Source organism: Dendrobates tinctorius, unplaced genomic scaffold (assembly GCF_039654945.1).
Source record: "Dendrobates tinctorius isolate UK_male_01 unplaced genomic scaffold, ASM3965494v1 ptg000051l, whole genome shotgun sequence".
Classification (NCBI taxonomy): Eukaryota; Metazoa; Chordata; class Amphibia; order Anura; family Dendrobatidae; genus Dendrobates; species Dendrobates tinctorius.
In genome coordinates, this window is record NW_027361719.1 from 7,370,897 (window position 1) to 7,398,818 (window position 27,922).

At 44.0% G+C, this 27,922-nt stretch overlaps 1 long non-coding RNA gene across 1 annotated transcript in view; it reads left to right on the top strand.

The window, feature by feature from the left end:
* Positions 1 to 4,379: 4,379 nt before the first annotated feature.
* LOC141091270 (uncharacterized) overlaps positions 4,380 to 27,922 on the top strand; it is a 31,138-nt gene continuing 7,595 nt past the window's right edge. Inside the window, exon 1 of the long non-coding RNA XR_012232469.1 lies at positions 4,380 to 4,427. This is a non-coding gene — a long non-coding RNA (uncharacterized lncRNA). The remainder of the gene's footprint in view (positions 4,428 to 27,922) is intronic.

Genomic DNA, 27,922 nt, shown 5'->3' on the forward strand with positions numbered 1-27,922 from the left:
TATGGGGGTAAACCACTGTTTGGGCACACATCGGGGCTCGGAATGGAGGGAGCACTGTTTGACTTTTTGAACGCAAAATTGGCTGGAATAAATGATGGCTCCATGTCGCGTTTGGAGACCCCCTGATGTGCCTAAACAGTGGAAACCCCTCAATTCTAGCTCCAATCCTAACCCCAACACACCCCTAACCCTAATCCCAACCCTAATCATAACCCTAACCACAACCCTAACCCCAAAACAGCGCTAACCCTAACCACCAGCCTTTCCCTAATCCCAACCCCAACCCACCCCTAAACCTATTCCAAACCCTAATTCCAACCCTAACCCTAATCCCAAACCTAATTCCACCCTAACCTTAATTCCAACCCTAACCCTAATTCCAACCCTAACCCTAATACCAACCCTAACCCTAATTCCAACCCTAACCCTAATTCCATCCCTAACCCTAGCCCTAACCCTAGCCCTAGCTCTAACCATAGCCCTAATTGAAAAATAAAAATATTTTCTTTATTTTATTACATGTGCCTGCCTATGGGGGTGATAGGGGGGCGGTGATTTACTTTTTTTTATTTTGATCACTGTGAGAGTTTATCACAGTGATCTAAATAAAAAAAATTGACTCTGCAGCCGGGAAATGCCAGCGGGCGCACTGCGCATGCGCCTGCCATTTTCCAAGATGGCAGCGCCCATGCAGGAGGGACAGCGGGACACCGGGAGGCAGAGCGGGACATAGGAGGTACCGGGGAGGGTGAGGGCGGATCGGACAGCGGGGGAGACAGGAGGGAAGGGGAGGGGGAGCAGACCATGACGGCAACGGCCCATCGCTGCCATCAGTCCGTGGCGGGGGCTGATCGCCCCTGCCAGCCGGTGTGAGGGGGTTAAATTAGTGTCTCCAGCCATGTCCGATGCTAGTGCAGCATCGGCCATGGCTGGATTGTAATATTTCATCAAATTTAATTGATGAAATACTACTTTCGCTCTGATTAGCTGTTAAAAGTGAAACAGCCAATCAGAGCGATCCTAACCACGTGGGGGCGAAGCCACCCCCCCTGGGCTTAACTCAATGTTGTCCTGTATCTGCAGGTCGGGTGACATTTCAGTGACCCCAGTCACCCAACCCGCAGGAATGCTATTTATAGCATGACGCCTACGTAGGCGTCATGGGTCGTGAAGGGGTTAAATGATGATAATAATACCAAAGAATTTGTGTTTGCAATCATTTTCAGGAAGAAACTGAGTATTATCTGACAGAATTGCAGGAGTGTCAATACTTTTGGCCACAACTGTACATGTTGCTTAATAATTTGTTCAAAGATCTTTCCTGGTATAGAAGTCAGACTCACCGGCCTATAGTTGCCTGGGTCCACATTTTCCCCTTTTTGAAGATAGGAACAACATTTGCTCTTCTCCAGTCTTCTGGGACTTCTCTTGTTCTCCAAGAATTTTCAAAGATTATGGAGAGGGGTTCAAAAATTTATTTTGCTATCTCCTTCAGTACTCTGGGGTGTAATTCATCTGGACCTGGAGACTTGAATTCATTTAGGTTAGCTAAGTGTTTCCTCACTATATTTCTGTTTATAGATATCCTAGATTATTCTACTTCCTTAATAGGACAGTGAAGAACAGTTGATGCTACAATCCTTTATTATTGCTTTTGACGTCTCTTGCAAGCCTCAATTCATTGTCAGCTTTAGTAATCTGATTTGTGCCCTGCAAGTTCTGCAGACAGCATTATATTCTTCTTTAGATATGCCTCCCTCTTTCTATTTTATAAACAGTTCTTTCTTCCTTTTTAGCATGCTTAAGTTCTGTGTTCATCCATCCTGGTTTCCTTAAATGCTTCCTAGTCTTCCCTCTTTTCGGAATTGTTAACAATTGTGCTTTGAGAATTTCATTTTTCAAGATTTCCCATCCTTCCTGGACATTTTTGTCCTTAAGGATATCCAGCCATTGGATCGCTCCAATTCTCTTTCTGAAACCCTTAAAATCTGCCTTTCTGAAATCTAACCTTGACGTCTGAGTCTTCACAGGTCTTCCTCCTCTAGTTATCCAAAATTCTAAAATAGCACGGTCGCTACCTCCTAGGGTACCAGCCACTTTTACCTCCTCAACCATTTCCTTCCTGTTAATAAGGATTAGATCCAAGGTAGCAGTTCCCCTTGTTTTCTCCCCTACCTTTAGGAAGATAAAGTTGTCAACAAGAGAGGATAAGAATTTCCTTGAACTGTTAGTTTTGCCTGAGAATAATCGAATATTCGTATAGGGCAAGATCTGCAGTACACGGCAGTGACCACTACACGGCTGATGGAGCTGTGCTTTTTATCTCGACAACTTTTAGTATCTGGCCACTGCTGGCACTGAGAATTGTTGATTGGTGGGACTGCCGAACGTGAATTCCTCACCAATCTGATATTGATTACCTATCTAAAAGATAGTTTGTCAATATAAAAACAATGCAACCTTTTCATTTAGCAGAGTGTCACTCTGGCTTTACAGCAGTTTGTATTCTACAAAAGGGATGTATACTTTGTTCAATGGTAATCCACAAATGTACAAACCTTTTTCACATTCATTACACTCTACTGAAACTGCCCTCACTAAAGTCTCTAATGATCTATTAACAGCTAAATCTAATGGTCACTATACCATGCTAATTCTCTTGGATCTCTCTGCAGCATTTGACACTGTGTATCATCAGCTCCTCCTCACTATGCTCCGCTCCATCGCATCAAGGACACCGTTCTCTCCTGGTTTTCCTCCTATCTCTCTGACAGCTCCTTTACTGTATCTTTTGCTGGCTCCTCCTCCTCTCATCTTCCACTTACTGTTGGGGTTCCTCAAGGATCGGTTCTAGGCCCCCTCCTCTTTGTATACTGCCCCTATTGGTCAAGCAATCAGTAGATTTGGTTTCCAGTACCATCTCTATGCTGATGACACCCAATTATACGCTTCCTCTCCTGACATCACGCCTGCCTTTTTAGAAAACACCAGCGATTGTCTAAACACTGTGTCTAACATCATGTCCTCACTGTATCTGAAACTGAACCTGTCAAAGACTGAACTTCTTGTGTTTCCTCCCTCTACTAATGTTCCTATACCCAACACTGCCATTTCTGTGTGCGGTTCCACTATTACGCCCCAGCAACATGCCCGCTGTCTTGGGGTCATATTTGACTCCGAGCTTTCCTTTGCCCCCCACATCCGATCATTGGCTCGCTCTTGTCATCTGCACCTCAAAAACATTTCTAGAATTCGACACGACATTTTCTTACCTTTGACTCCGCAAAAACTCTTACTGTTTCTCTTATTCATTCTCGTCTGGACTATTGTAACTCTCTTCTAATTGGTCATCCTCTTACCAAACTTTCCCCCCTCCAATCTGTCTTGAATGCTGCAGCCAGGATCATATTCCTCGCCAATCGTTACACTGATGCCTCTATCTTGTGCCAGTCCTTACACTGGTTACCCATCCACTCCAGAATCCAGTTCAAACTTATTACCCTCACCCACAAAGCTCTCCATGGCTCAGCACCACCCTACTTCTCCTCCCCCGTTTCAGTCTACCACCCTACCCGTGCCCTCCATTGTGCTGATGACCTGAGGTTAGCATCCTCAATAATCAGAACCTCCCACTCCCGTCTCCAAGACTTTACACGTGCTGCACCAATTCTTTGGAATGCACTTCCCAGGTCAATACGATTAGTCCCCAATCCCTACAATTTTAAGCGTGCCCTGGAAACGCATTTATTCAGAATTGCCTACCGCCTCAACACATTAACCTAACTATCCTTGTGTGGCACAGTCAAAAGTGTTACCATAACCAGGTTCCCCGCATCATGCTCCCACATGCTTTATGCATATATCAGCCCTCTGTTTCTGTACTGTTACTCACTTAACATTATGAGTGATCCAAACAATCAGGGCAATTTTTACCACCCACCTTTCGTGTCTACCTTTTCTCCTCATAAATTGTAAGCTTGCGAGCAGGGCCCTCATTCCTCTTGGTATCTGTTATGATCTATGTGATTATTGTTATGCTGTAATGTCTATCGTCTGTACTAGTCCCCTCTGAAATGTAAAGTGCTGCGGAATATGTCGGCGCTATAGAAATAAAATTTATTATTTATTATTATTGCAAAGCAGGTGGACCTGTGTGCTTTCAAATATCAGGGCTGATTTTCAGTTCCAGTCCAGCTCTCTTAAGTACATATGACTAATTTTTATTGATTTTTATGGATTATTATTCTAATGAATTAAATAACTAACCTCATTCATGGAGTGTTCCAAATTGCACATGTAGTTAAACTGGAAAGTCAAGAGTAAGGAAACGCCTTAAGCTGTGTAAGCATTAACCTCACTATTGAAAATTGTCAGAAATCCCGGAACAATTAAGGCGAGACTTATCCTGCTCTTGAACAGCTCCTAAGGTACGTACTACAATAAGATTGTGTTCTGATTGTAAGATTCTGCTCTTCGTTGTGCACAGCAGAAAGAAGTGATTGTGATTTTAGAAACGGTTTTACAAAGTTTCAACATGCAAAATAAGCAATCTAGAATTCTTACTTCGAGAGGAAATAGTGGACAGATATGAAATCTTGTGATGGATCAGTGACTTCACCATATAGGGTTGAGAGAAGGAAGTATCACAATCAATGGAAGTCTTCAAACAGAGACTGAACAGACATCTGACTGAGATGGTCTAGTGAATCCTGCATTGAGCAGGAGGTTGGACACAATGACCCTGGAGGTCCCTTCCAACTCTAATATTCTATGATTCTTTGAACTGGTTCTTGATTACTTCAACACTGCTGGCTCAGGCTTTGTTCCGTATGACACAGACTGCAATAAGCCAGCCAGTACAGACACTATATTGCTATTTTTCTTCCTCCAAACCAGCCATATCAGGGGCCCACTGGGTAAAGGAGCCCATATCCACTTCAAAAGAAGGTGGAATTGTACATTATGATGAACTATTGGACTGCAAAGGACCCATATATTGTTCTTGCACAGGGGCCAACTCCTGTCTGTGTCCACCAGTGAGCCATATAATATAAAGAAGATGGACAGAGGGAAGTTAGACTGTGGCATAATCTAGCAAACTCTGCCTCCTGCCAACATTGCTAAAACAGAAAGCAAGGTTCTCCTCTGCAACACTCCTCGCAATAGGCAGTGAGTGGTATCACTGTTTTGTTCCATTTACATGAAAAGAGCTGAAACACAGAGTGGAGAGTATAATACATTATTCTTATTTACTTTGGTCATATACTGCATCACTTTTAAGTGATATTTTTTAGAGGTTGTCCAGTTATGTCAATCAAATGTAACAATATGATGGAACATTATATGCTGGTAACTTTTAGGGTATGTTCACACTGGGCGTTTTTGCTGCATATTTATGTTAATTTTCAATGGCTTTTTACAGGACCAGCAAAGCCTATGAGATTTTGGTATTGGTATTTTTGTCATCTGGATTTTGTGTTTTGCAGCGTTTTTTTGACATAGAGCATGTCGCTTCTTTCAGCATTTTTTCACCCATTGACTTGAATGGATGGTGAAAAAAATGCTGCAGATACGCAGGTTGACTTTTTTTGCAGAGTATTTGCTGCAGAAAAGTCAAGGACAGTAGGATGTGACCTCACAGTCAGCTCTGCTCCATCTAGATGGCAGGCTTCATGGTTGCATAATGCATCCATACAGCCTGTCATCCAACAGAAACACTGAGCAGCAGACCAAACTCTATTCACTTGAATGGGGGGCCCAACAATACAATGTGTGCCATGTGCATGACAGTGTGGCAAACATTGCTTCTGATGGTGGTGAAATCATCCCCACCGTTCAGACAGCTGCAGTTCCCACATTGTCAAAAGACAGCGTGAGCGCTCAGCTGTGATTGGAGGTATAAATTCTACCACAGGCCGCTGGTGTCAGCTGATGGGACTAACACCTGCTGCAGCTAATAATAGTGAGAGCAGGAGCCGCTGATGGATGTATTTATCAGCCAGCTCTTGCGCTGTAAATAAAAACCTGCATGGGTTCCGCTGTATTTTGTATAACAAGCCATGCAAAACTCCCAGCTGTCAATGTTAGCAAAGCTGGTTATCAAGAATAGAGGGGTCCCCACAATGCATTTTTTAATAATTTATATATATAATTTTAAAAAACGGCATGGGGTCCCCCCATTTTTGACAACCACACCTGCTAAAGCAGACAGCTGTGGGCTAAAAAACGGCATGGGGTCCCCCCATTTTTAACAACCACACTTGCTAAAGCAGACAGCTGTGGGCTGGTATTCTAAGGCTTGTAAGGGGCCATGGATATTGGCACTGCAGCCAAAAGATAGCAGGCCTCGCCGCCCTGAAAAGTTGCATCTTTTAGATACAACAATTCTGGCACTTGCCTGACTTTTCCCACTTGTCCTGTAGCAGTGGCAAGTGGGGTTCATATTTGTGGGCTTGATGTCACCTTTGTATTGTCAGGTGACATCAAGCCCACGGATTAGTACTGGAGAGATGTCTATAAGACACCTATCCATTACTAATACTACAGTTGTATTGTAAATAAAGACACAGGCAGAATAATGTCTTTTATTTCAAATAAAACAAAACACAGTTTTACTTTTTATTTAAAAATAACAATCACAATGATACTGACCTAATGCCTAATTCCACCAAAGCCCTCGTCTTCTGTAATAAAAAATAAATAAAAAACAACAATATCCCTCACCTGTCCATCGTTCTGTCCCACACCGTAATATATGCTGAGGGATAATTAGTTTTCAACCTGGATGGTGCCAAGATGCAACCGTCTAGGCTGAGAACTACTTATGAATGAGAATCCAAAAAAAGGCTAATAATGTAAAAGCTCATCCATATTAATATCACAGAAACCCAAAAAAGAAATTAAGGACCAAGGAGCAATATATAAAAACATATAAATTTTATTATACACAAATGAAAAATAAAAATCAATAGTATGTAATTAGTTGTAGTATACACAAAGGAATCAGCGACACCTAGATGCCACATACAGACTAGGTTAGGTACATATATGGCAAATTGAATAAGTAAATATCAAACACATGTACCAAAGATTTTTCCTTACAATAAATCCATAAAAAGACACCAGATTGGTAAATGGTTAATAATAAATCCTGACCTCCAAAAAGTAAGGGTATATAGATAGTTCAAAAAGAGGAGGTAGAAGTCTCTCAGTAGTCTTATATAAGGTGCAATAGTGCAATATTAATTATCAGAAAAGGACCTAAAAGATAGACCACAAAAGAGGGAGATATAATCAAATACCTAAAGTGACAATCAATAGTATAAGCAGAAGTACTAGAGAAGGTACATGGGACTTAAACAATAAATGTGTCATGATCCAGGATGGGGTTTGTCTTTGGCCCATCCTGGTCAGACAGGGGTTAATTGTAAATCAAGAGCCGCGGAGACACCATCACATGTTTCTCAGCGCAAGCAATGACTAGCCAGGTCTTTCACCGGGAAGGAACAACCACGGGAAGGGCAGTCTCCAATGAAAGAAATCACCTATGCCAAAACATGGTATCCATCCACATTCAGCTGTTTCGGGGTATCACTGCATTGAGAAACATGTGATGGTGTCTCCGCAGTGTTGGATGTTGATCTCCATGAGTTCATTCATCCTCATTTTTCACAGTCTTTTACTAGGCATTGCTCCTACTAGCCAGTTTCCTACTCCACACTGATGAGGGGCAATACCCCGAAACAGCTGTCTGTGGATGGATACCATGTTTTGGCATAGGTGGTTTCCTTCATTGGAGACGGCCCTTCCCGTGGTTGTTCCTTCCCGGTGAAAGACCTGGCTAGTCATTGCTTGCGTTGAGAAACATGTGATGGTGTCTCCACGGCTCTTGATTTACATGTTTTTGCATATTTCCCATAAGGGATGGGGGCAATTCTCTAGCATCACTGTGTTGAGAAACATGTGATGGTGTCTCCGCAGTGTTGGATGTTGATCTCCATGAGTTCATTCATCCTCATTTTTCACAGGGGTTAATTGTTTCTGCCTCTCTCTGGCAGAGGGCGGCTATTTAATGCTCACTTGACCTAGGTCCGGTGTCAATTATACTCCTGCCCTCAGCTGAGTTAGTTGACCTCGTGCGTACGTGTGCCTTGTGCCTGATAACTTGTTGCTTGTTTGGTTTTGATCCGGTTCTGTCCCTGTTACGAGTTCTGCCAGTCCCTCTTGGACTGCGCTACCTCTCTGTGTATGACCCTCTGCCTGTTACTCGACTATTCTCTGCTCGTCCCTCTGGTACCACACAGCCCTCTCCGTGTACGAACCCTCACTTGTCTGACCTGCGTTTTCCTCTCCTCTACTACAGTTTCCCTGCAGTAGGTACATTACATCACCTACAGCAGTAGGACGCTAAGCCCCGCCCCCTGCAGTCACATGATCGTAGGTCCTGGGACTCCTTGCTATTTTCAGTGCCGCAGGTCGTGTCTGCTTGAACCATCACTACAGTATTGGACCCCGCGCTCTCCCATAGTGTGGGTAAGTCACCCTGCTCTGCGTGGCAGTTTGCCGACTCTGACAGGGTCCTGACATTAGAGTCCTGACATTATAACTGACCGTTGCCATTTTTTTTTCTCCGCTCCCCTTCTCCTGTGTGTGTGATGGATCCTATGCACGCTCTTTCTGAGCAGGTAAAGCACCTGACTCTGATGTCTCAGAGACTCCTGGGGGAACAACTAGCCCTGGCTCAGTCTCAGCAGCTGATCGCTCACACTGTGCAGGGGGTTATATCATCGGGGGCTCGGGATGTTACATTAATTTCCCCTGAATCTCCAGTTAAGTAACCGGATACCTTTTCCGGAGATAAAAAGGAATTCAAAGTGTTCAAGGAGGGCTGTAAGCTTTTTTTTCATTGAGAACACACTCTTCAGGGGATGAAAGTCAGACAGTGGGGGTCATTATGTCTCTGTTAAGGGGAGCCTCCCCAGGCTTGAGCATTCTCCCTTCCGACCACTGCCTTTGAGCGTATGACTGTGGATGCATTTTTTGAGGCCCTGGGGCATATTTATGATGAGCCTGATCGGATGCGTACGGCTGAGGACATGGTGATGAGTGTGTGCCAGGGGAAGCTCTCAGCCGAGGGTTTTGCTCAGAGTTCAGATGCTGGGCTGCTGAGGTCTGCTGGAATTATGCCACCCTCCGGGGTTTGTTCCGTAGAGGCCTGTCTGAACATCTAAAAGATGCCTTGGCTCTCCACCCTCCGCCTGATTCCCTGGAGGACGCTATGACATAGGCCGTCCGAATGGATCGCAGGCTACGGGCGAGGGGAGTGATGCAGATTGAGACCCCGTTATTCTCCCAAGGAAGGGGAGCCAGTCCTACATTGGAAACCATGGAGATGGGAACCATCGACCTCAAGGGCAAAGAAAGGAGACAACGGCGCCAGGGGAAATGCTGTTTTCACTGTGGCGATTCTGGACATTGGAAAAATGATTGCCCCTCCTGTCCACTGACCAACAAGCGACTGAGCCCGGGTGATTGTCGTGGAGGTCACCCAGGCTCTCAGGTACCATTTTCTCCATTTTCAAAAATGTTGCTGCAAGTGGAACTTTGTTGTGGGAGTGTCTCTACATCCACTTCTGCCTTTGTGGATTGCGGATGGTCGTTGAACTTTATTGACTCTGACTTGGTGTCCAGGTGTAAGTTAGGGACAGTTAGGCTGGAGACTCCTATCCATGTTGTTGCCTTTGACAAAACACCACTGGCTAAGAATGACATCATATTTCTGACAGAGGAGTTTCTCCTTAAAGTGAGTTCCTTGCACCAGGAACATATTTCATGCTTTGTTATGGACAACCTGCCTGCGGGATTGGTGTTGGGGTTCCCCTAGTTACAATTACATAATCCTGTGATTAATTGGGAATCTCGGGACATTGTTAAATGGGGTCCCTATTGTTCTGAAAAATGTCTTGCTTCTGTGTCTGTGTCATCCGTTGGTCTGGAAGGTATTCCAGAGTACCTAAAAGACTATACGGACGTTTTCTCAGAAAATAAGGCTGAGGTTTTACCACCACACCGCCCATTTGATTGTGCCATTGACCTGGTTCCAGGTGCTAAATTGACCAAGGCCTGCTTGTATAACCTTTCGGGTCCCGAGCGGGCTGCTATGAAGGAATACATTTCCGAGAGTCTCCGTAAGGGACACATTCGTCCTTCTGTCTCTCCCGTGGTGGCGGGGTTCTTTTTCGTAAAGAAAAAAGATGGTGGTTTGCGCCCATGCCTTGATTTTCGAGAGTTAAATAAGATAACTGTGAGAAATACGTATCCCCTCCCACTTATTCCTGATTTGTACAACCAGTTGTCCGGAGCTAAGTGGCTTTCGAAATTAGATCTACGGGGAGCGTATAACCTTATCTGAGTCCGGGAAGGAGATGAGTGGAAAACTGCTTTTCTCACTACTGAAGGGTTGTTTGAAAATGTGGTCATGCCTTTTGGTCTGACGAATGCTCCAGTGGTCTTCCAAAATTTCATTAATCACGTGTTCTCTGATTTTATTGGACGTTTTATGGTTGTGTATTTGGATGCCATACTGATCTACTCACCTGATAAACAGGCTCACCTTGGTCATATTCGGGCAGTTCTCCAAAGGCTTCGGGAGAACTGTCTCTTTGCTAAACTAGAGAAATGTTTATTTTTTGTTCAGGAACTGTCTTTTCTGGGATTCATTGTGTCTGCTGAGGGGTATCGCATGGATCCTAATAAGGTGCAGGCCATTGTCGATTGGGTTCAACCTTGTGATTTGAAGGCTCTGCAGCGTTTCCTAGGATTCGCCAAGTATTATCGCAAATTTATAAGGGGGTTCTCACAGATGGTTAAACCCCTCACAGACATGACTCAAAAGGGGGCCAATATCAAAAATTGGTCAGCCGCAGCGATAGCGACGTTTCAGTTTTTTAAAAAAAATTTCATGTCTGCTCCGGTTCTTATTCAACCGGACCAGTCTGAACCATTTATTGTTGAGGTGGACGCCTCAGAGGTGGGGGTGGGGGCAGTATTGTCCCAGGGACCCACCACTTTGACTAATTTGAGACCCTGCGCCTTTTTCTCGAAGAAATTCTCCCCTGCGGAGAGAAACTATGATGATGGGAATCGAGAACTTCTGGCCGTGAAGTTGGCCTTTGAAGAATGAAGGCATTTTTTGGAGGGGGCGGTCCATCCTATAACCATAATTACGGACCACAAGAACCTAGCTTACATTGAGTCAGCTAAAAGGTTGACTCCTAGACAGGCTAGATGGTCACTTTTTTTTCCCGATTTCACTTCTCTATCACTTTTCGGCCAGGATCCAAAAATGTTAGAGCTGATGCCTTGTCACACAGTTTAGATCCGGTGTCCCCCCTGAACCTCCATCCTCCATTCTTCAGCCCGGGGTGGTGGTGGCAGGTATTTCTAATATGTTGGAACGGGAGATTCGGGAAGCCCAGTCTCTTGCACCTCCGGTTAAGCCGGTGGATAAACTTTTCGTACCAGCTCAATTTCGTATCAAGGTCCTCCGGGAATTCCACGACTCAGTTCTGAGTGGACAACCAGGGATCTCGGCTACCCAGAAGGCCATCGCTAGAATATTCTGGTGGTCTTCTTTAGCCTCTGATGTTGGGGAATATGTGTCTGCTTGTGATGTTTGTGCCCTTGCGAAAACCCCCCATAACCGGCTGGCCGGGGAATTGGTACCACTGCCTATTCCTGAGAGACCATGGACTCATTTGTCCATGGATTTCATCACCAACCTTCTCCCCTCCAAGGGTAATACCGTCGTTTGGGTTGTGGTGGACAGGTTTAGTAAGCAGGCACATTTTGTACCCTTGGCGGCTCTACCTAATGCGGAAACGTTGTCCAGATTTTTTGTTGAGCATGTGGTGCGGTTGCATGGGGTACCCTTGAATGTAGTGTCTGATAGGGGTGTACAATTTGTTTCCAGATTTTGGAGGGCATTTTGTAAAAGGTTGGGTATTGGTCTGTCCTTTTCATCTGCCTACCATCCAGAGACTAATTGGCAGACTGAGCGGACCAATCAGTCTCTGGAGCAAATTCTGCTTTGCTTGACCTCAGCCCGACAGGATGATTGGTGTATTGTGTTACCTTTGGCCGAGTTTGCATTTAACAACCGCATTAATCAGTCTACGGGTACATCTCCCTTTTTCTGCAACTATGGGTTTCATCCACATTTTGGAGAGTTTTCCTGTTTGGACTCTGGGTGTCCTGGGGCAGATGAAACTATCCAGCGTTTGGGGGAGGTATGGCAGGAGGTCCAGAGTAACATTATGAAGGCCCAGGATAAATATAAGTTTTTTGCAGACAAAAAATGGTCCGTGGGGCCGGTGTTCCAGGTTGGGGATAAGTTATAGTTATCTACCAGGAATATAAGACTCAAGGTCCCCTCTGCGAAGCTTGGTCCTAAATTTATTGGTCCCTATGAAATTACCAAAGCGGTTAACCTGGTGGCTTTTCGGTTGCGTCTCCCGCCATCTCTACGTATCCCCAATGTTTTTCATAGGGCCCTTTTGAAACCTGCGGGGTCCAGTGGGGAGGGATCATCGTCTTCCCCGCCACCCGTTTTGGTAGACGGGCAGTCTGAGTACGAGGTGGAACGTATTGTTGACTCTAGGTTGGTCCATCGGGCCCTTCAATATCTTGTACATTGGAAAGGCTACGGTCCTGAAGACCAGTCGTGGGTTCCTGCTTGATCGATTCATGCGGATCGGTTGGTCCGGGCCTTTCACGCCAAGTATCCTGAGAGACCCGGGAGTCCAGTGGCCCCCCGTTGAGAGGAGGGTACTGTCATGATCCAGGATGGGGTTTGTCTTTGGCCCATCCTGGTCAGACAGGGGTTAATTGTTTCTGCCTCTCTCTGGCAGAGGGCGGCTATTTAATGCTCACTTGACCTAGGTCCGGTGTCAGTTATACTCCTGCCCTCGGCTGAGTTAGTTGACCTCGAGCGTACGTGTGACTTGTGCCTGATAACTTGTTGCTTGTTTGGTTTTGATCCAGTTCTGTCCCTGTTACGAGTTCTGTCTGTCCCTCTTGTACTGCGCTACCTCTCTATGTATGACCTTCTGCCTGTTACTCGACTATTCTCTGCTCGTCCCTCTGGTACCGCACAGCCCTCTCCGTGTACGAACCCTCGCTTGTCTGACCTGCGTTTTCCTCTCCTCTACTATAGTTTCCCTGCAGTAGGTACATTACATCATCTACAGCAGTAGGACGCTAAGCCCCGCCCCCTGCAGTCACATGATAGTAGGTCCTGGGACTCCTTGCTATTTTCAGTGCCACAGGTCCTGTCTGCTTGAACCATCACTACAGTATTGGACCCCGCGCTCTCCCATAGTGTGGGTAAGTCACCCTGCTCTGCGTGGCAGTTTGCCGACGCTGACAGGGTCCTGACATTAGAGTCCTGACAAAATGTAAACATGTAAAGTCAGAGACGAACCTTGCTGTAATGTGGACTGTGGGACCCCAATGCGCGTTACGCTACTTAGTTTCTTCGGGGGGCATGGATAATTGTGAATGAGCTTCTGCTTTCCCAGCAGGACTGAACTGTGGTGACCTCGGTGAGATCCCCGCTAGCGCCATGAGATATTTGCATGGTGCAGAGGCGTATTGAAACACGTTCCTTTTCAGTATGTTTATTTTCCCAAACACATGAACCATGTTTAATAAAATATTCTCTAAGAGCAACTTTTAGGGTATGTGCGGATTCTGCTGCGGATCTGCAGCGGATTTGGCCTGTGCGGATCCGCAGCAGTTACGCAGACAGTGCACAGTACCATGTAAGTCTATGGGATTTACAATCCACAGTGCACATGCTGCAGTTTTTTCACTGGAGAAAAACTGCAGTTTTGAGTCCGCAGAAAGAATTGACAAGTCAATTCTTTCTGCGGATTCCGCTGCGGTTTGCCACCTATTCCATTGTCCAGGTGTCAAACCGCAGGGGAAAACCGCTGGCCAATCCGCAGGAAAACCACAGATCAATTTACCTGCGGTTTTACTTGCGGATCCGCACGGAAAAATCCGCTGGTGAATCCGCAGTGTGTGCACATAGCCTTAGATCTTCACATTTTATTGTTTGTGATGTGGTATATGTGTTGTGATTTTGTGTGAAATTGTTGATAATGTTTATTATTTTTTGAGTGTATGTTGGGTCTAATAAAAAAAAGGTTAACTTCCAAGACCAGATTGGTTTGGAGAGTGATGAGATAGAAAACGAACAAAACATGGGGGCATGGTCAGACCAAAGGATGCTGGCAATATCTGTTTCTGGTTGCCATTGTAATGCATGGTGCTACACCAAGATATAATCGATTTGACTACATGTGTTGTGAGAATAAGGAAAAAAGGAGTAGTCTCTAGCAGATGAATGTGAAAGGTGCCATGGATCACATAACTGAAGCTGAAGAAAGGTACATCTTAATTGCTGCGGATGATAGTGAGGCTTTCTCTGTGGAGTTATCCAAAGTTGGGTCAAGGGTCAGATTAAGGTTTCCATAGAGAATTACCATCCCCTGCACAACTGGGAGAGCAGTATCTACAAAATTAGATTGAGACTGCTGCTGTGTACAGTACCATTATTCCCTATGGGAAATGGAAACCGCAGTGCAGATGCTGCAGAATTTTCCACGCGGATTTTCTGCGGTTTCTAAACCACAGAAAGAATTGACATGTCAATTCTTTCTGCGGATTCCGCAGCGGTTTACCATCTTCTCCATTGTGGAGATGGTGAAACTGCAGGGCAAAACCACAGGATAATCCGCAGATAAACCGCAGACCTGCGGATTTATCTGCGGATTTTGAAAATCTGCGCAGATCAATCCGCAGCAGATCCCGCAGTGTGTGCACACAGCCTTAGAAAGAATATTTATTTTAGAGGATAAACACTGCACATGTTCTCCATATTCTGATCTTCTATTCTTAGAGCTTGTCTCTTAACCCCTTTACTCCCAAGGGTGGATTGCATGTTAATGCCCGGCCAATTTTTACAATTCTGACTACTGTCCCTTTATGAGGTAATAACTCAAGAACGCTTCCATAGATCCCAGTGATTCTTACAAGGCTTTCTCATGACATATTGTACTTCATGTTAGTGGTAAAATTTCATTCATATAACTTGCATTTATTTGTGAAAAAAATGGAAATTTGGTGAAAATTTTGAAAATTTCGCAATTTTCCAACTTTGAATTTTTATGCTCTTAAATCACAGAGATATGGCATGCAAAAAAATTAATAAGTAACATTTCCCACATGTTTACTTTATATCAGCACAATTTGGGAACCAAAATTAGTAAGTTATAAGGGTTAAAAGTTGACCAGCGATTTCTCATTTTTACACCATTTTATTTTTACGGACCACATCACATTTGAAGTCACTTTGAGGGGTCTATATGATAAAAAATACCCAAAAGTGACACCATTCTAAAAACTGCACCCCCCAAGGTGCTCAAAACCAGATTCAAGAAGTTTATTAACCCTTCAGGTGGTTCACAGGAAATTTTTGAATGTTTAAAAAAAAATGAACATTTAACTTTTTTTCACAAAAAAAATTACTTCAGGTTCAATTCTTTTATTTTACCAAGGGTAACAGGAGAAATTGGACTGGAAAAGTTATTGTGCAATTTGTCCTGAGTACACTGATACCTGATATGTGGGGGGGAACCACTGTTTGGGTGCATGGCAGAGCTCAGAAGGGAAGGAGCACCATTTGACTTTTTCACTGCAAAATTGGCTGGAATTCAGATCGGATGCCATGTCACATTTGGAGAGCCCGTGATGTACCTAAACAGAGGAAAACCCCCACAATTGACCCGATTTTGGAAACTAGACCCCCCAAGGAACTTATCTGTGAGCACTTTGAACCCCCAAGGGCTTCACAGAAGTTTATAACGTGCAGCCGTACAATTAAAAAATCATATTTTTTCCACAAAAATGATCTTTTCACCCTCAATTTTTAGTTTCCCAAGTTTAACAGGACCCCAAAAGTTATTGTGCAATTTGTCGTGAGTACGCTGATACCCCACATGTGGGGGTAAACCACTATTTGGGCGCATGGCAGAGCTCGGAAGGGAAGCAGCGCCAATTGACTTTTTTGGCTGGAATTGAGATCGGACGCCATGTCGCGTTTGGAAAGCCCCTGATGTGCCAAAACAGTGGAAACCCCCCAATTCTAACTCCAACCCTAACCCCAACACACCCCTAACCCTAGCCCTAAACCTAGCCCTAACCCTATCCCTAACCCTAGCCCTAATGGGAAAAAGGAAATAAATACTTTTTATTTTATTATTTTTTCCTAACTAAGGGGGTGATAACGGGGGGTTTGATTTACTATTTATAGCTGGTTTTTATGTTTGGCAGCTGTCATACGCTAAAAGGCGCTTTTTATTGTAAAAATAGTTTATGCATCATCACATTTTGAGAGTTATAATTTTTCCATATTTTGACCCACCGAGTCATGTGAGGTCTTATTTTTTGGGGGACGAGTTGACGCTTTTATTGGTACTATTTTTGGACACGTGACATTTTTTGATCGTTTTTATTCCGATTTTTGGGATGCAGAATGAACAAAAACCAGCGTTTCATTAATTTCTTTTGGGGGGTGCGTTTACACCATTCCACGTGCGGTAAAATTGATAAAGCGGTTTTATTCTTCAGGTCACTACGGTTATAGCGATACCTCATTTATGTCTTTATGTTTTGGCGTTTTTTTGCAATGAAAACAATTTTATATAAAAAATAATTATTTTTGCATTGCTTTATCCTGCGAGCTATAACTTTTTTATTTTTTTGCAGATAACGCTGTGTGGTGTTTTGTTTTTTGCGGGACAAGATGACGTTTTCAGCGGTACCATGGCTATTTATATCCGTCTTTTTGATTGTGCGTTATTGCACTTTTTGTTTGGCGGTATGATGATAAAGCATTATTTTTTGCTTCGTTTTTTATTTTTATTTTTTAAGGGGTTCAATAAAGGGGTTAACTAGTGGGACAGTTTTATAGGGCAGGTCGTTACGGACGCGGCGATGCCAAATATGTGTACTTTTATTTATTTTTTTTATTTTCAAAAAATGAATTTATTAGGGAATTTTTTTTTTATTTATTTAGCGATTTTTTTATAAATTATTTTTACAGTTTTTCATAACTTTATTACATTGTCACAGGGGGGACATCACTGTCATGTGACAGATCCCTGATCTGTCACATCACAGATCGCTGTTATGAATGAGTCACCGTAGGAGGCAAAAACAGAAATGTTAGCTAAGTCCAGAAAACCAGAGAAGTTGGCAGCTGTCGGATTGCAGACCCCTGAACCTATCAACAGCAACTAGCAGTAGCCGTGGGGGGTTCCTACGATGCCCTAGATCCCTCGATCACAGCAGGAGAACTGCCTAGCCTAAAGACAGAAAGGGAAATCTAAACTGCCCCAGAGCAGACCCCAAAGCAATAGGCAGCCCCCAACATATAATGACGGTGAAGCAAGAAGAAAAAACACTAACACAGATAGAAAGATAGACTGAGCAAATGATGGGGCCCAAGCTAACTAGATAGGACAGGATAGGAAGGCTGCTGTCTGCAATCCGCGAAAAACCCTATCAAAATAAGAGCCAACAGACTGACGGAAAAAGGCCCTGAAGACACTAGGCTTCAAAAAGACTATGTCAGTACTCAGGTATTTTCTGAAGACAGAGCAAACCGACTAAAAGGAATTCATCTCACCCCAGCAGGGAATGGCAGAATCCAGAAAAACAAGGCAAACTAAAACCAAAACACAAATGCAAAAAGGCAAAGCAGAAAACTTAGCTTTTGAGGAGCAGGAATCAGACTGGTCTCCTAGAATTCCACAGAGAAATCACCAGCGAGGCAGAAGGGCGTCGGCTGCCTTATATCCAGTCAGAGATCCCCGTCGCCCTGTCATCCTCTCCCAGCTCAGGTGCTTGGTAATCAGCCTCACTACCTTCCTTCACCAGAAGAGGGAGTTCATCAGACCTCAATGGTGAAGGGGAAAATGAACTCATAACAGATCGCTGTGACAGATCAGCGATCTGACACAGGCGCTACACAGGCTTCCTCATGCCTATGCTCTGCAGGCAGTGAGGAAGCCAGCTCCCTGCAGGCCTCCGAAGTTCCCCGCCGCCATATTGGATCCGGGGACCTGCAGGGAAGGAGGCCCCTCCAGCAGCGCTGCACATCGCGCTGCTGCTGGGGTCTCAGGGAAGCACGGAGGGAGCCCCCTCCCTGCGCGCTTCTCTCCTATGCCGCCGGTACACTGCGATCATGTTTGATCGCAGTGTGCCGGGGGTTAATGTGTCGGCGGCGGTCCATGACCGCCCCTGACACATAGTGCCGGGTGTAAGTTGTGATAATCAGCTGACACCCGGCCGCGATCAGCAGCGCTCCCCCCGTGAGTGCCGCTGATCGCGCTAGACGTACTATTCTGTGCTTGAGACTTAGTTCCCAGGTCACATGGACGAAATAGTATGTCTAATGTAGGAAAGGGGTTAAATACTGCTTTTCTTTATGCTTTAGAATAATACTATATATTATTTAGTATATATACCGGGTGAGTCATAAAGGACGGATGTATTTGAAGTGGCTATAACTCACCACCAGGTGGAGGTAGAGATGTGCGGGAGGCGGGGTTATGTTTGTGAGGTGAAAGCATTGTTTTTATTTTAGTTTCAGTTTAAGCTATGGTGCCGTGGACGATAGAACATCGCGTTTTTGCGTACGACAGTTTTGTCAAGAATAATGAGTGTATCACAGCCGTTCAGCGTGAGTTTCGGCGTCATTTCAATATTCACAGAAATCAAGCTGTTCCCGCTCGTAACACTATCCTACGTTGGGTTGAAGCACTCCGTACACGAGGTACACTAATGAACAAACGACCACCGGGGGCTCCACGAACGGCACGTACCGCTGCACAGCCCTAAGGTAACGGTGTGGTGCGCTATGGGCAAATATGGCGTGATCGGTCCGTACTTTTTCGAAGGCGATAATGGCAATACTGTTACCGTGAACTCACAACGTTATATCGCCATGATAAATAACTTCTTTGTTCCTGAGTTACGACGGCAACATATCCCCATCTCTAGTGTGTGGTTTCAACAAGATGGGGCAACGGCCCACACAGCCGGAGCAACAATGAACGTTCTTCGCCCTCTCTTCCCTGGTCGCATCATTTCCAGGTTTGGCGATATTAATTGGCCTCCTAGGTCCCCAGACCTGTCCATGTGCGATTATTACTTATGGGGTCACCTCAAATCATGTGTATACAAGCTTAAGCCTCGATCATTACAAGAACTGAAGGAAGCTATTCGAGTGGAAGTTGCCCAAATCGACAGAGTTGTGTTGGAACGTGTTGATGCCAACTTCCAAGAACGCCTTTGGAAATGCATCACTGATAATGGCCACCACATGGCAGATGTTGTTTTCCACACTTGAATTTGTCAAATGCTATTAGTATACGTAACCAAATCTGTGAATACATTTATATTTAATAAATATTTAACGATTTTATGATTAGTTTAAAAACGTCCGTCCTTTATGACTCACCCGGTATATACACATTTGTGGCCAAAAGTATTGACACCCCTGAAATTTTGTCAGATAATACTCAGTTTCTTCCTGAAAATGATTGCAATCACAAATTCTTTGGTATTATTATCTTCATTTAATTTCTCTTACATGAAAAAAACACAAAAGAGAATGAGGCAAAAAACAAAACATTGATCATTTCACACAAAACTCCAAAAATGGGCCAGACAAAAGTATTGGCACCCTCAGCCTAATACTTGGTTGCACAACCTTTAGCCAAAATAACTGCGACCAACCACTTCCGGTAACCATCAATGAGTTTCTTACAAAGCTCTGCTGGAATTTTAGACCATTCTTCTTTGGCAAACTGCTCCAGGTCCCTGATATTTGAAGGGTGCCTTCTCTAAACTGCCATTTTTTGATCTCTCCACAGGTGCTCTATGGGATTCAGGTCTGGACTCATTGCTGGCCACCTTAGAAGTCTCCAGTGCTTTCTTTCAAACCATTTTCTAGTGCTTTTTGAAGTGTGTTTTGGGTCATTGTCCTGCTGGAAGACCCATGACCTCTGAGGGAGCCCCAGCTTTCTCACACTGGGCCCTACATTATGCTGCAAAATTTGTTGGTAGTCTTCAGACTTCATAATGCCATGCACACGGTCAAGCAGTCCAGTGCCAGAGGCAGCAAAACAACCCCAAAACATCAGGGAACCTCTGCCATGTTTGACTGTAGGGACCGTGTTCTCTTCTTTGAATGCCTTTTTTTCTCCTGTAAACTCTATGTTGATGCCTTTGCCCAAAAAGCTCTACTTTTATCTCATCTGACCAGAGAACATTCTTCCAAAATGTTTTAGGCTTTTTCAGGTAAGTTTTGGCAAACTCCAGCCTGGCTTTCTTATGTCTCGGGGTAAGAAGTGGGGTCTTCCTGGGTCTCCTACCATGCAGTAGCCTTTTCATTCAGACACCGACGGATAGTACGGGTTGACACTGTTGTACCCTCGGACTGCAGGGCAGCTTGAACTTGTTTGGATGTTAGTCGAGGTTCTTTATCCAACATCCGCACAATCTTGCGTTGAAATCTCTTGTCAATCTTTCTTTTCCGTCCACATCTAGGGAGGTTAGCCACAGTGCCATGGGCTTTAAACTTCTTGATGACACTGCGCACGGTAGACACAGGAACATTCAGGTCTTTGGAGATGGACTTGTAGCCTTGATATTGCTCATGCTTCCTCACAATTTGGTTTCTCAAGTCCTCAGACAGTTCTTTGGTCTTCTTTCTTTTCTCCATGCTCAATGTGGTACACACAAGGACACAGGACAGAGGTTGAGTCAACTTTAATCCATGTCAACTGGCTGCAAGTGTGATTTAGTTATTGCCAACACCTGTTAGGTACCACAGGTAAGTTACAGGTGCTGTTAATTACACAAATTAGAGAAGCATCACATGATTTTTCGAACAGTGCCAATACTTTTGTCCACCCTCTTTTTTATGTTTGGTGTGGAATTATATCCAATTTGGCTTTAGGACAATTCTTTTTGGTTTTTCATTTAAGACAAATTAAATGAAGATAATAATAACAAAGAATTTGTGATTGCAATCATTTTCAGGAAGAAAGTGAGTATTATCTGACAGAATTGCAGGGGTGTCAATACTTTTGGCCACAACTGTACGTATATATAGAAATAAAGGCAGAAAAGTCCAGCAAGCGGAAACTTCAGGTGGTATAATAAAATCCAAGAATTTTTATTGCAGATAATATAAAAAATCCAGAGTTCAGTAACAAGATGCAGACATAATGCTGAACAGACTACGCGTTTCGGGGGTAACAACTGCCGCCTTCTTCACGGTCTCAAACTGCTTCTGAAATACTACAACATTCTTAAGTAGAAAAAACATTTCTTAACCTCATAATCAAGAAGTAGTAACAGGTATGGATAACATCCTTCAATGTTAACTCTATAGCTTCCGGAAACAAGTAGAGAAAAAAAGCATCAATGTGAACAGTACCTGCGCTAACAAAGTTATCTGACCAGGATAAAGAAATAATTAAAAACACACATTATTACATTAATACAACGGTGTTATATAATGAAAACATTATGACTGAGATATAATAGCACTACTTGGAAAAGCATGATGTATTGCTAGATCCATTCTATTATTGAATCCATGCGGTAACCTTGTATCTAAAAGAAACATCCATTTGCTTTCTCTTGCAAGAATTTTTTTGTGATAATTCCCCCCTCTTTCTGGTTTTTTAACCTGTTCAATGCCTATAATAGAAAAACCCTTGACATCACCCCCATGTATTTGTGAAAAATGTCGGGAAACTACAGAGGCTTCTGCTGGTGGCAAATTAACTGCATCAGAAAGATGTTTTCTGATCCTTTTTTTTAATGTATTCATAGCGCAACCTACATACTGTTTGTTGCAAATTTCACAATTAATTAAATAGATAACATTGCTGGTATTACAATTAATATATGAAAAAATATCAAAAATGTTATTATTGTGCATAGACATAAATGTTTTAGATTTTTTAGCATGCTTGCAACATTTGCAAACATTAGCTCCACACCCATAGAAAAAACCTTTGGTTTTTAACCAGTTGGTATCCTGTGAGTTAAGGGACAAGGGATCCCTGAAAAGGCTAGAAGATAAAAGTGAACTAAAGGTACTGTCACACTAAGCGATATCGCTAGCAATATCGCTATAACTTGTGACGTTATAACGATATTGCTAGCGACATCGCTGTGTGTGATACTTACCTCCGACCCGCTCCCCCGCTGGTTATCGCTGATCGCGCAAGAACGTCCAGGACTGTTTCTCGTCGTCAGCTTCCTGCGGCGCTTCCTGTGGAGAGACGAGCGACGAGTGTGGAGCCGGGCGGGAGGACACAGGATTGCCTAGTTTGACAGGTAAGTAGCGACCCCCATCCTCTGCGATGTCGCTGGTGAGATCTGCCTGTGTGGCAGCTCTCTAGCGACCACTTAGTGATGTACCAGCGATCCTGACCGCGTCATATCGCTGGTCGGGATCGCTGGTACATCGATAAGTGTGACAGTACCTTTAGAATGGGGGCACGTTTGGCAACAAACAAAATAGATTCACTATCTACCAGTGTTTTTAAAATTTTATCTTGACACAGAATGGGCAGATATTTCTTAATAATCGCAACAATATTATGATACTAAGGACTAAAAGATGTAGTAAAAGTAACTTTATTTGAACCATTACCAATATTATTGCATTTTGTCTTTTTATTTTTAGAGTACAACAAATGGGCTCTATCCATATTATATACCAGTTTTCTTGCTCTTTCCAGATAATAACTGGGATAACCTCGTTCACTTAGTCTGGTGCAGGCTAAATCCGCAATCATCCGTTTGGGATGATTGGAATTAGCCGCTAGAATACTATTACAATACGTATTTTTTCTGTATGATGAAATATTAATCTGATGTGTGATCAAATCACCTGTTAAGGTACTGTCACACTAAGAGATATCACTAGCAATATCGCTATAACTAGTGACGTTATAGCGATATTGCTAGCAATATCTCTGGGTCTGATACTTACCTACGACTGGCTCCCCCGCTGCTCATCGCTGATCGCGCGAGAACATCCAGGACTGTTTCTCGTCGTCAGCTTCCTGCGGCGCTTCCTGTGGAGAGATGAGCGACGCGTGGACACGGCTGGGAGGATGCAGGATCGCCTCGTCTGACAGGTAAGTAGCGACCCCCGTCCCCTGCGATGTCGCTGGTGAGATCTGCCTGTGTGGCAGCTCACTAGCGACCACTTAGCGATGTACCAGCGATCCTGACTGCGTCATATCGCTGGTCGGAATCGCTGGTACATCACTAAGTGTGACAGTACCCTTAGAGTCAAGTCCAGAAAATTGGCCGAAAAATTATGTACTGAGCTGGTAAATTTAAGATTGTAGTCATTGGTATCTAGATAGTTGGAAAAATCACTAATAAAAGTATCTCCCAAAACATTTTTATCCCAAATAAACATCAAATCATCAATATATCTTCCTAGTTAGACAATACCATATTTATAAGGGTTATCATCACAAAAAATTAAATTTTCCTCCCATGTGGCCATGACTATATTAGCAAGGGACGGGGAAAAGCATGCTCCCATGCTAACGCCCTGAGTTTGTAAGAAAAATCTATTGTTAAATGAAAAATAGTTGTGTTCAAGGAGAAACTCTATTGCAGAAATAATAAAATTTTGAATGTTTGTATCATATGAGCTGTACCGATGTAAATAGTACCTAATGCATCTCAAAGCTATATGATGTGGGATAGAGGGATAAAGTCCCACAACATCACATAACAACCAAACATAATTATTCTGCCACTGTATTTTCTCCAAGACTCCAACAAAATCCCTGTAATCCCCAAGAAAACTAGGTGTCAATGGGACTAGAGGTTTCAAAAAATGATCCAGCCATTCTCCAAGCCTTTCATTAAAGGAACTTATACCAGAGACTATAGGTCTCATAGGTAGAGGAAAAATTTCCTTATGAACCTTAGGAAGTGAGTGATAAACTGGAATACTGGGATTCTCTACATACAGATACTTCATAATTTTGTTTGTAATGGCACTCGTTCCTAGCCCTTTATGTAACAAGACATTCATTTTTTTATTGAAATCTGATGTAGGATCCTGTCTCAACTCAATATAAGTACTTATATCCTCCAAATCCTGCAGGTTGAGTTTCTTGTAAAGACCAGCATTCATAGTCACAACAGCGCCTCCTAAATTAAATTATCTGCAATAAAAATTCTTGGATTTTATTATACCACCTGAAGTTTCCGCTTGCTGGACTTTTCTGCCTTGATTTCTACATTGTTGGACTTGTTCCCAGTCTTGGTCCGTGCAACACAGAGGAAACAGGTATTTACTATCCATAGCTCGGAGGTTAGCTGGTCTATGTGTTGTTTTGCTATATATATATATATACACTCACTGGCCACTTTATTAGGTACACCTGTCCAACTGTGTGTTAAGACTTAATTTCTAATCAGCCAATCACATGGCGGCAACTCAGTGCATTTAGGCATGTAGACATGGTCAAGACAATCTCCTGCAGTTCAAACCGAGCATCAGTATGGGGAAGAAAGGTGATTTGAGTGCCTTTGAACGTGGCATGATTGTTGGTGCCAGAAGGGCTGGTCTGAGTATTTCAGAAACTGCTGATCTACTGGGATTTTCACGCACAACCATCTCTAGGGTTTACAGAGAATGGTCCGAAAAAGAAAAAAAATCCAGTGAGCGGCAGTTCTGTGGCCGGAAATGCCTTGTTGATGCCAGAGGTCAGAGGAGAATGGGCATACTGGTTCGAGCTGATAGAAAGGCAACAGTGACTCAAATTGCCACCCGTTACAACCAAGGTAGGCAGAAGAGCATCTCTGAACGCACAGTGCGTCGAACTTTGAGGCAGATGGGCTACAGCAGCAGAAGACCACACTGGGTACCACTCCTCTCAGCTAAGAACAGGCATCTGATGGCTACTTTCAGCAGGATAATGCGCCATGTCATAAAGCTCGAATCATCTCAGATTGGTTTCTTGAACATGACAATGAGTTCACTGTACTCAAATGGCCTCCTCAGTCACCAGATCTCAATCCAATAGAGCATCTTTGGGATGTGGTGGAACGGGAGATTCGCATCAGGGATGTGCAGCCGACAAATCTGCGCCAACTGTGTGATGCCATCATGTCAATATGGTCCAAAATCTCTGAGGAATGCTTCCAGCACCTTGTTGAATCTCTGCCACGAAGAATTGAGGCAGTTCTGAAGGCAAAAGGGGGTCCAACCCGTTACTAGCATGGTGTACCTAATAAAGTGGCCAGTGAGTGTATATATATATATATAGTATATACTGTGTGCTACGTTACGGATTTGTTCTATGTAGAAGATTATGTTCAGGCTACATTTTAGAGCTTCTGATGGGGTTTCTGTTATCCTTTCTATTTTATGGCAATAGCAGTGTATTATTGGCCATAGTTTGTAAAAAAAAAATATAGTCGCTATTTTCCAAGACCCATAGCGTCTCCATTTTTGTGATTTGGAGCTGCTTGAGGGCTTATTTTTTGCGTGTTGTGCTGACATTTTTATTGATACTATTTTGGTGTAGATATGACCTATGATCTTTTGATCTCCTGTTATTACATTTTAACTGGTGATGAGCGAGCATGCTTGCCACTAATGATTTCTCGTCCGAGCATCTCACTGCCCGAGATGCTCAGAGCCCGCCGAGTATTTCCGGGGTTGCTCGGCGGGAGCTCAGGTCCCTGCCCTGCATGTTTGGTGTTCTTTAGAGAGCCAATGAACATGCAGGGATTGTCTGCCACATACTGTAATGCCGCAGCCATGTTGGTTGTGGTGTTACAGTGATTGGCTGGCCACACAGCATCATCAGGTCTATATAAGAATTTGCGCCACCATGCTCGTCACAGTCTACTACGGAATCAAGCAGTGTAGGGAGACTTGCTGCTGAACTAGGGAGAGATTTGCTTGTGTCTTAGCTAGTATAGGTATATCACAATACATTAGACACATATCCATCTCAACTAAAAGTCCTTCTCAGGACTAATCCAGCTGCATAGATATCAGTGCTAGGCAGGCAGACAGTGTATGTGGCAGACTGCAGTGCATATAGCAAGAGGGTCCATTCCAGTTCTGTCTGCTGCTGCCTGCTATTACAGATATTTCTAGACATAGCCCCAGGTATCAGGGGCCAGGAATAATTTTTTTTTTGGATCTTAATCCTGATTATTTTCTTAGGCCGGGGTCACACTTGCGAGAAACTTGCACGAGTCTCGCGTCTCAATACCCGTCACTGCTGCCGGCACTCAGACCAGAGTGTGCGGCTGCATGTATTTCTATGTAGTTGAGCTCTCCGGTCCGAGTGCCGGCGGCAGTGCGAGGTATTGAGACGCGAGACTCGTGCAAGTTTCTCGCAAGTGTGACCCTGGCCTTAAAAAGCAATCCAGAGAACACCGTTTTTCTGCTTCATTTGATTGTTGACACTGCAGAATAGAGCCAGATCCTTTCCATATTACAGCGCTAAAAATCCATCTATGTAAAACTGTGGTTTGTCCATCACACGGATCAGAGATAAAAAGTGCACACAAAATTCTGCCATTTCTGGCCTCCCTTTAAATTTTGTTGTAGTGTGTTAGCGAAGTTATTGACATCAGTTTACTGATAAAAATAGTTACCTACATGCTAGCTATTTAAAACATGTAAGTTTGTTCCAAATTCAGCCATTTGAAGTGAACGTGGAAAATATCGTCCTCCATTTTAAATGGGCAAAGCGCGTGGCAAGGGATGATGAACTGGATGTGATGGTGATGGTGCATGCAGAGGTTGAGGCCGAGGCCGTGGGCAAGCTGAAATTGTGCCACAACAAACACCCACATCTTCTTGCCCAACCTCCCTGTCCCAATTATTAGGGAACCGCAGCACACCACTATTGAACCCAGAGCTGTGTCAAAAGTTTGTTGGTTGGATAGTGGATAATGCTTCCAGTCACTACCACCACCACCCTGTCTTCCACACAGTCAAGTCTCAGTAGCCGGGAGTCTGGACAGCATATTCCTCACCCTGATCCTCCTTACTCCCACCATGCCGAGTGCCCGGAGACAACTGATCCACACTTGAACACTCCAAAGAGCTGTTCCCTTTTTCATTTATAGATTAGGGTACCTCTCGCATGGTCCACCTGAAGTGGGGCAAGAGGAGTTTGCATGTAGCGATGCCCAAATATTTGAGCAGCCATGGTCACACGAAGACAACAGTGGGAAAGTGTCACAAGAGGTGGACGAGGATGAGACACAATTGCCAGAAAGTCAGGAGGAGGACCAGGGTGTGGAAGTGGAAGATGAGGTGGTGGATGATATAGTAACTGACCCAAGCTGGCAGGAGGACACGCAGAGCGAGGAGAGCAGCACACAGGGAGAGGGAGGTGTAGCACCGCAACAATCAGGAAGAAGCAGTGTGGCGGCCGCAGACAGAAGGCGAGCAACCGTTCCCTGTAACACCAACACGACGGAAGTTGCCAGTCCAACTGTTAGGTCTTCCCGAGTCTGGTTGCTTTTTAAAGAATCTGCCAATAACCCCAAAAAGGCCATGTGCACCACCTGCCAGGCCAGCATCAGCAGGGGTAGCAAAACTACCAGCCTAACCACCACTAGCATGATCAGGCACATGACAGCAAGCACCCAACTTTGTGCGCCGAACCCCAGGGTTCAGGAACAGTGTCTGCAGGTGACACCACTGCTTCTTCTGTTGTTCGAAGATGCCTCCAGCCCTGCATCTGTCGTTGCACACACTCAACTA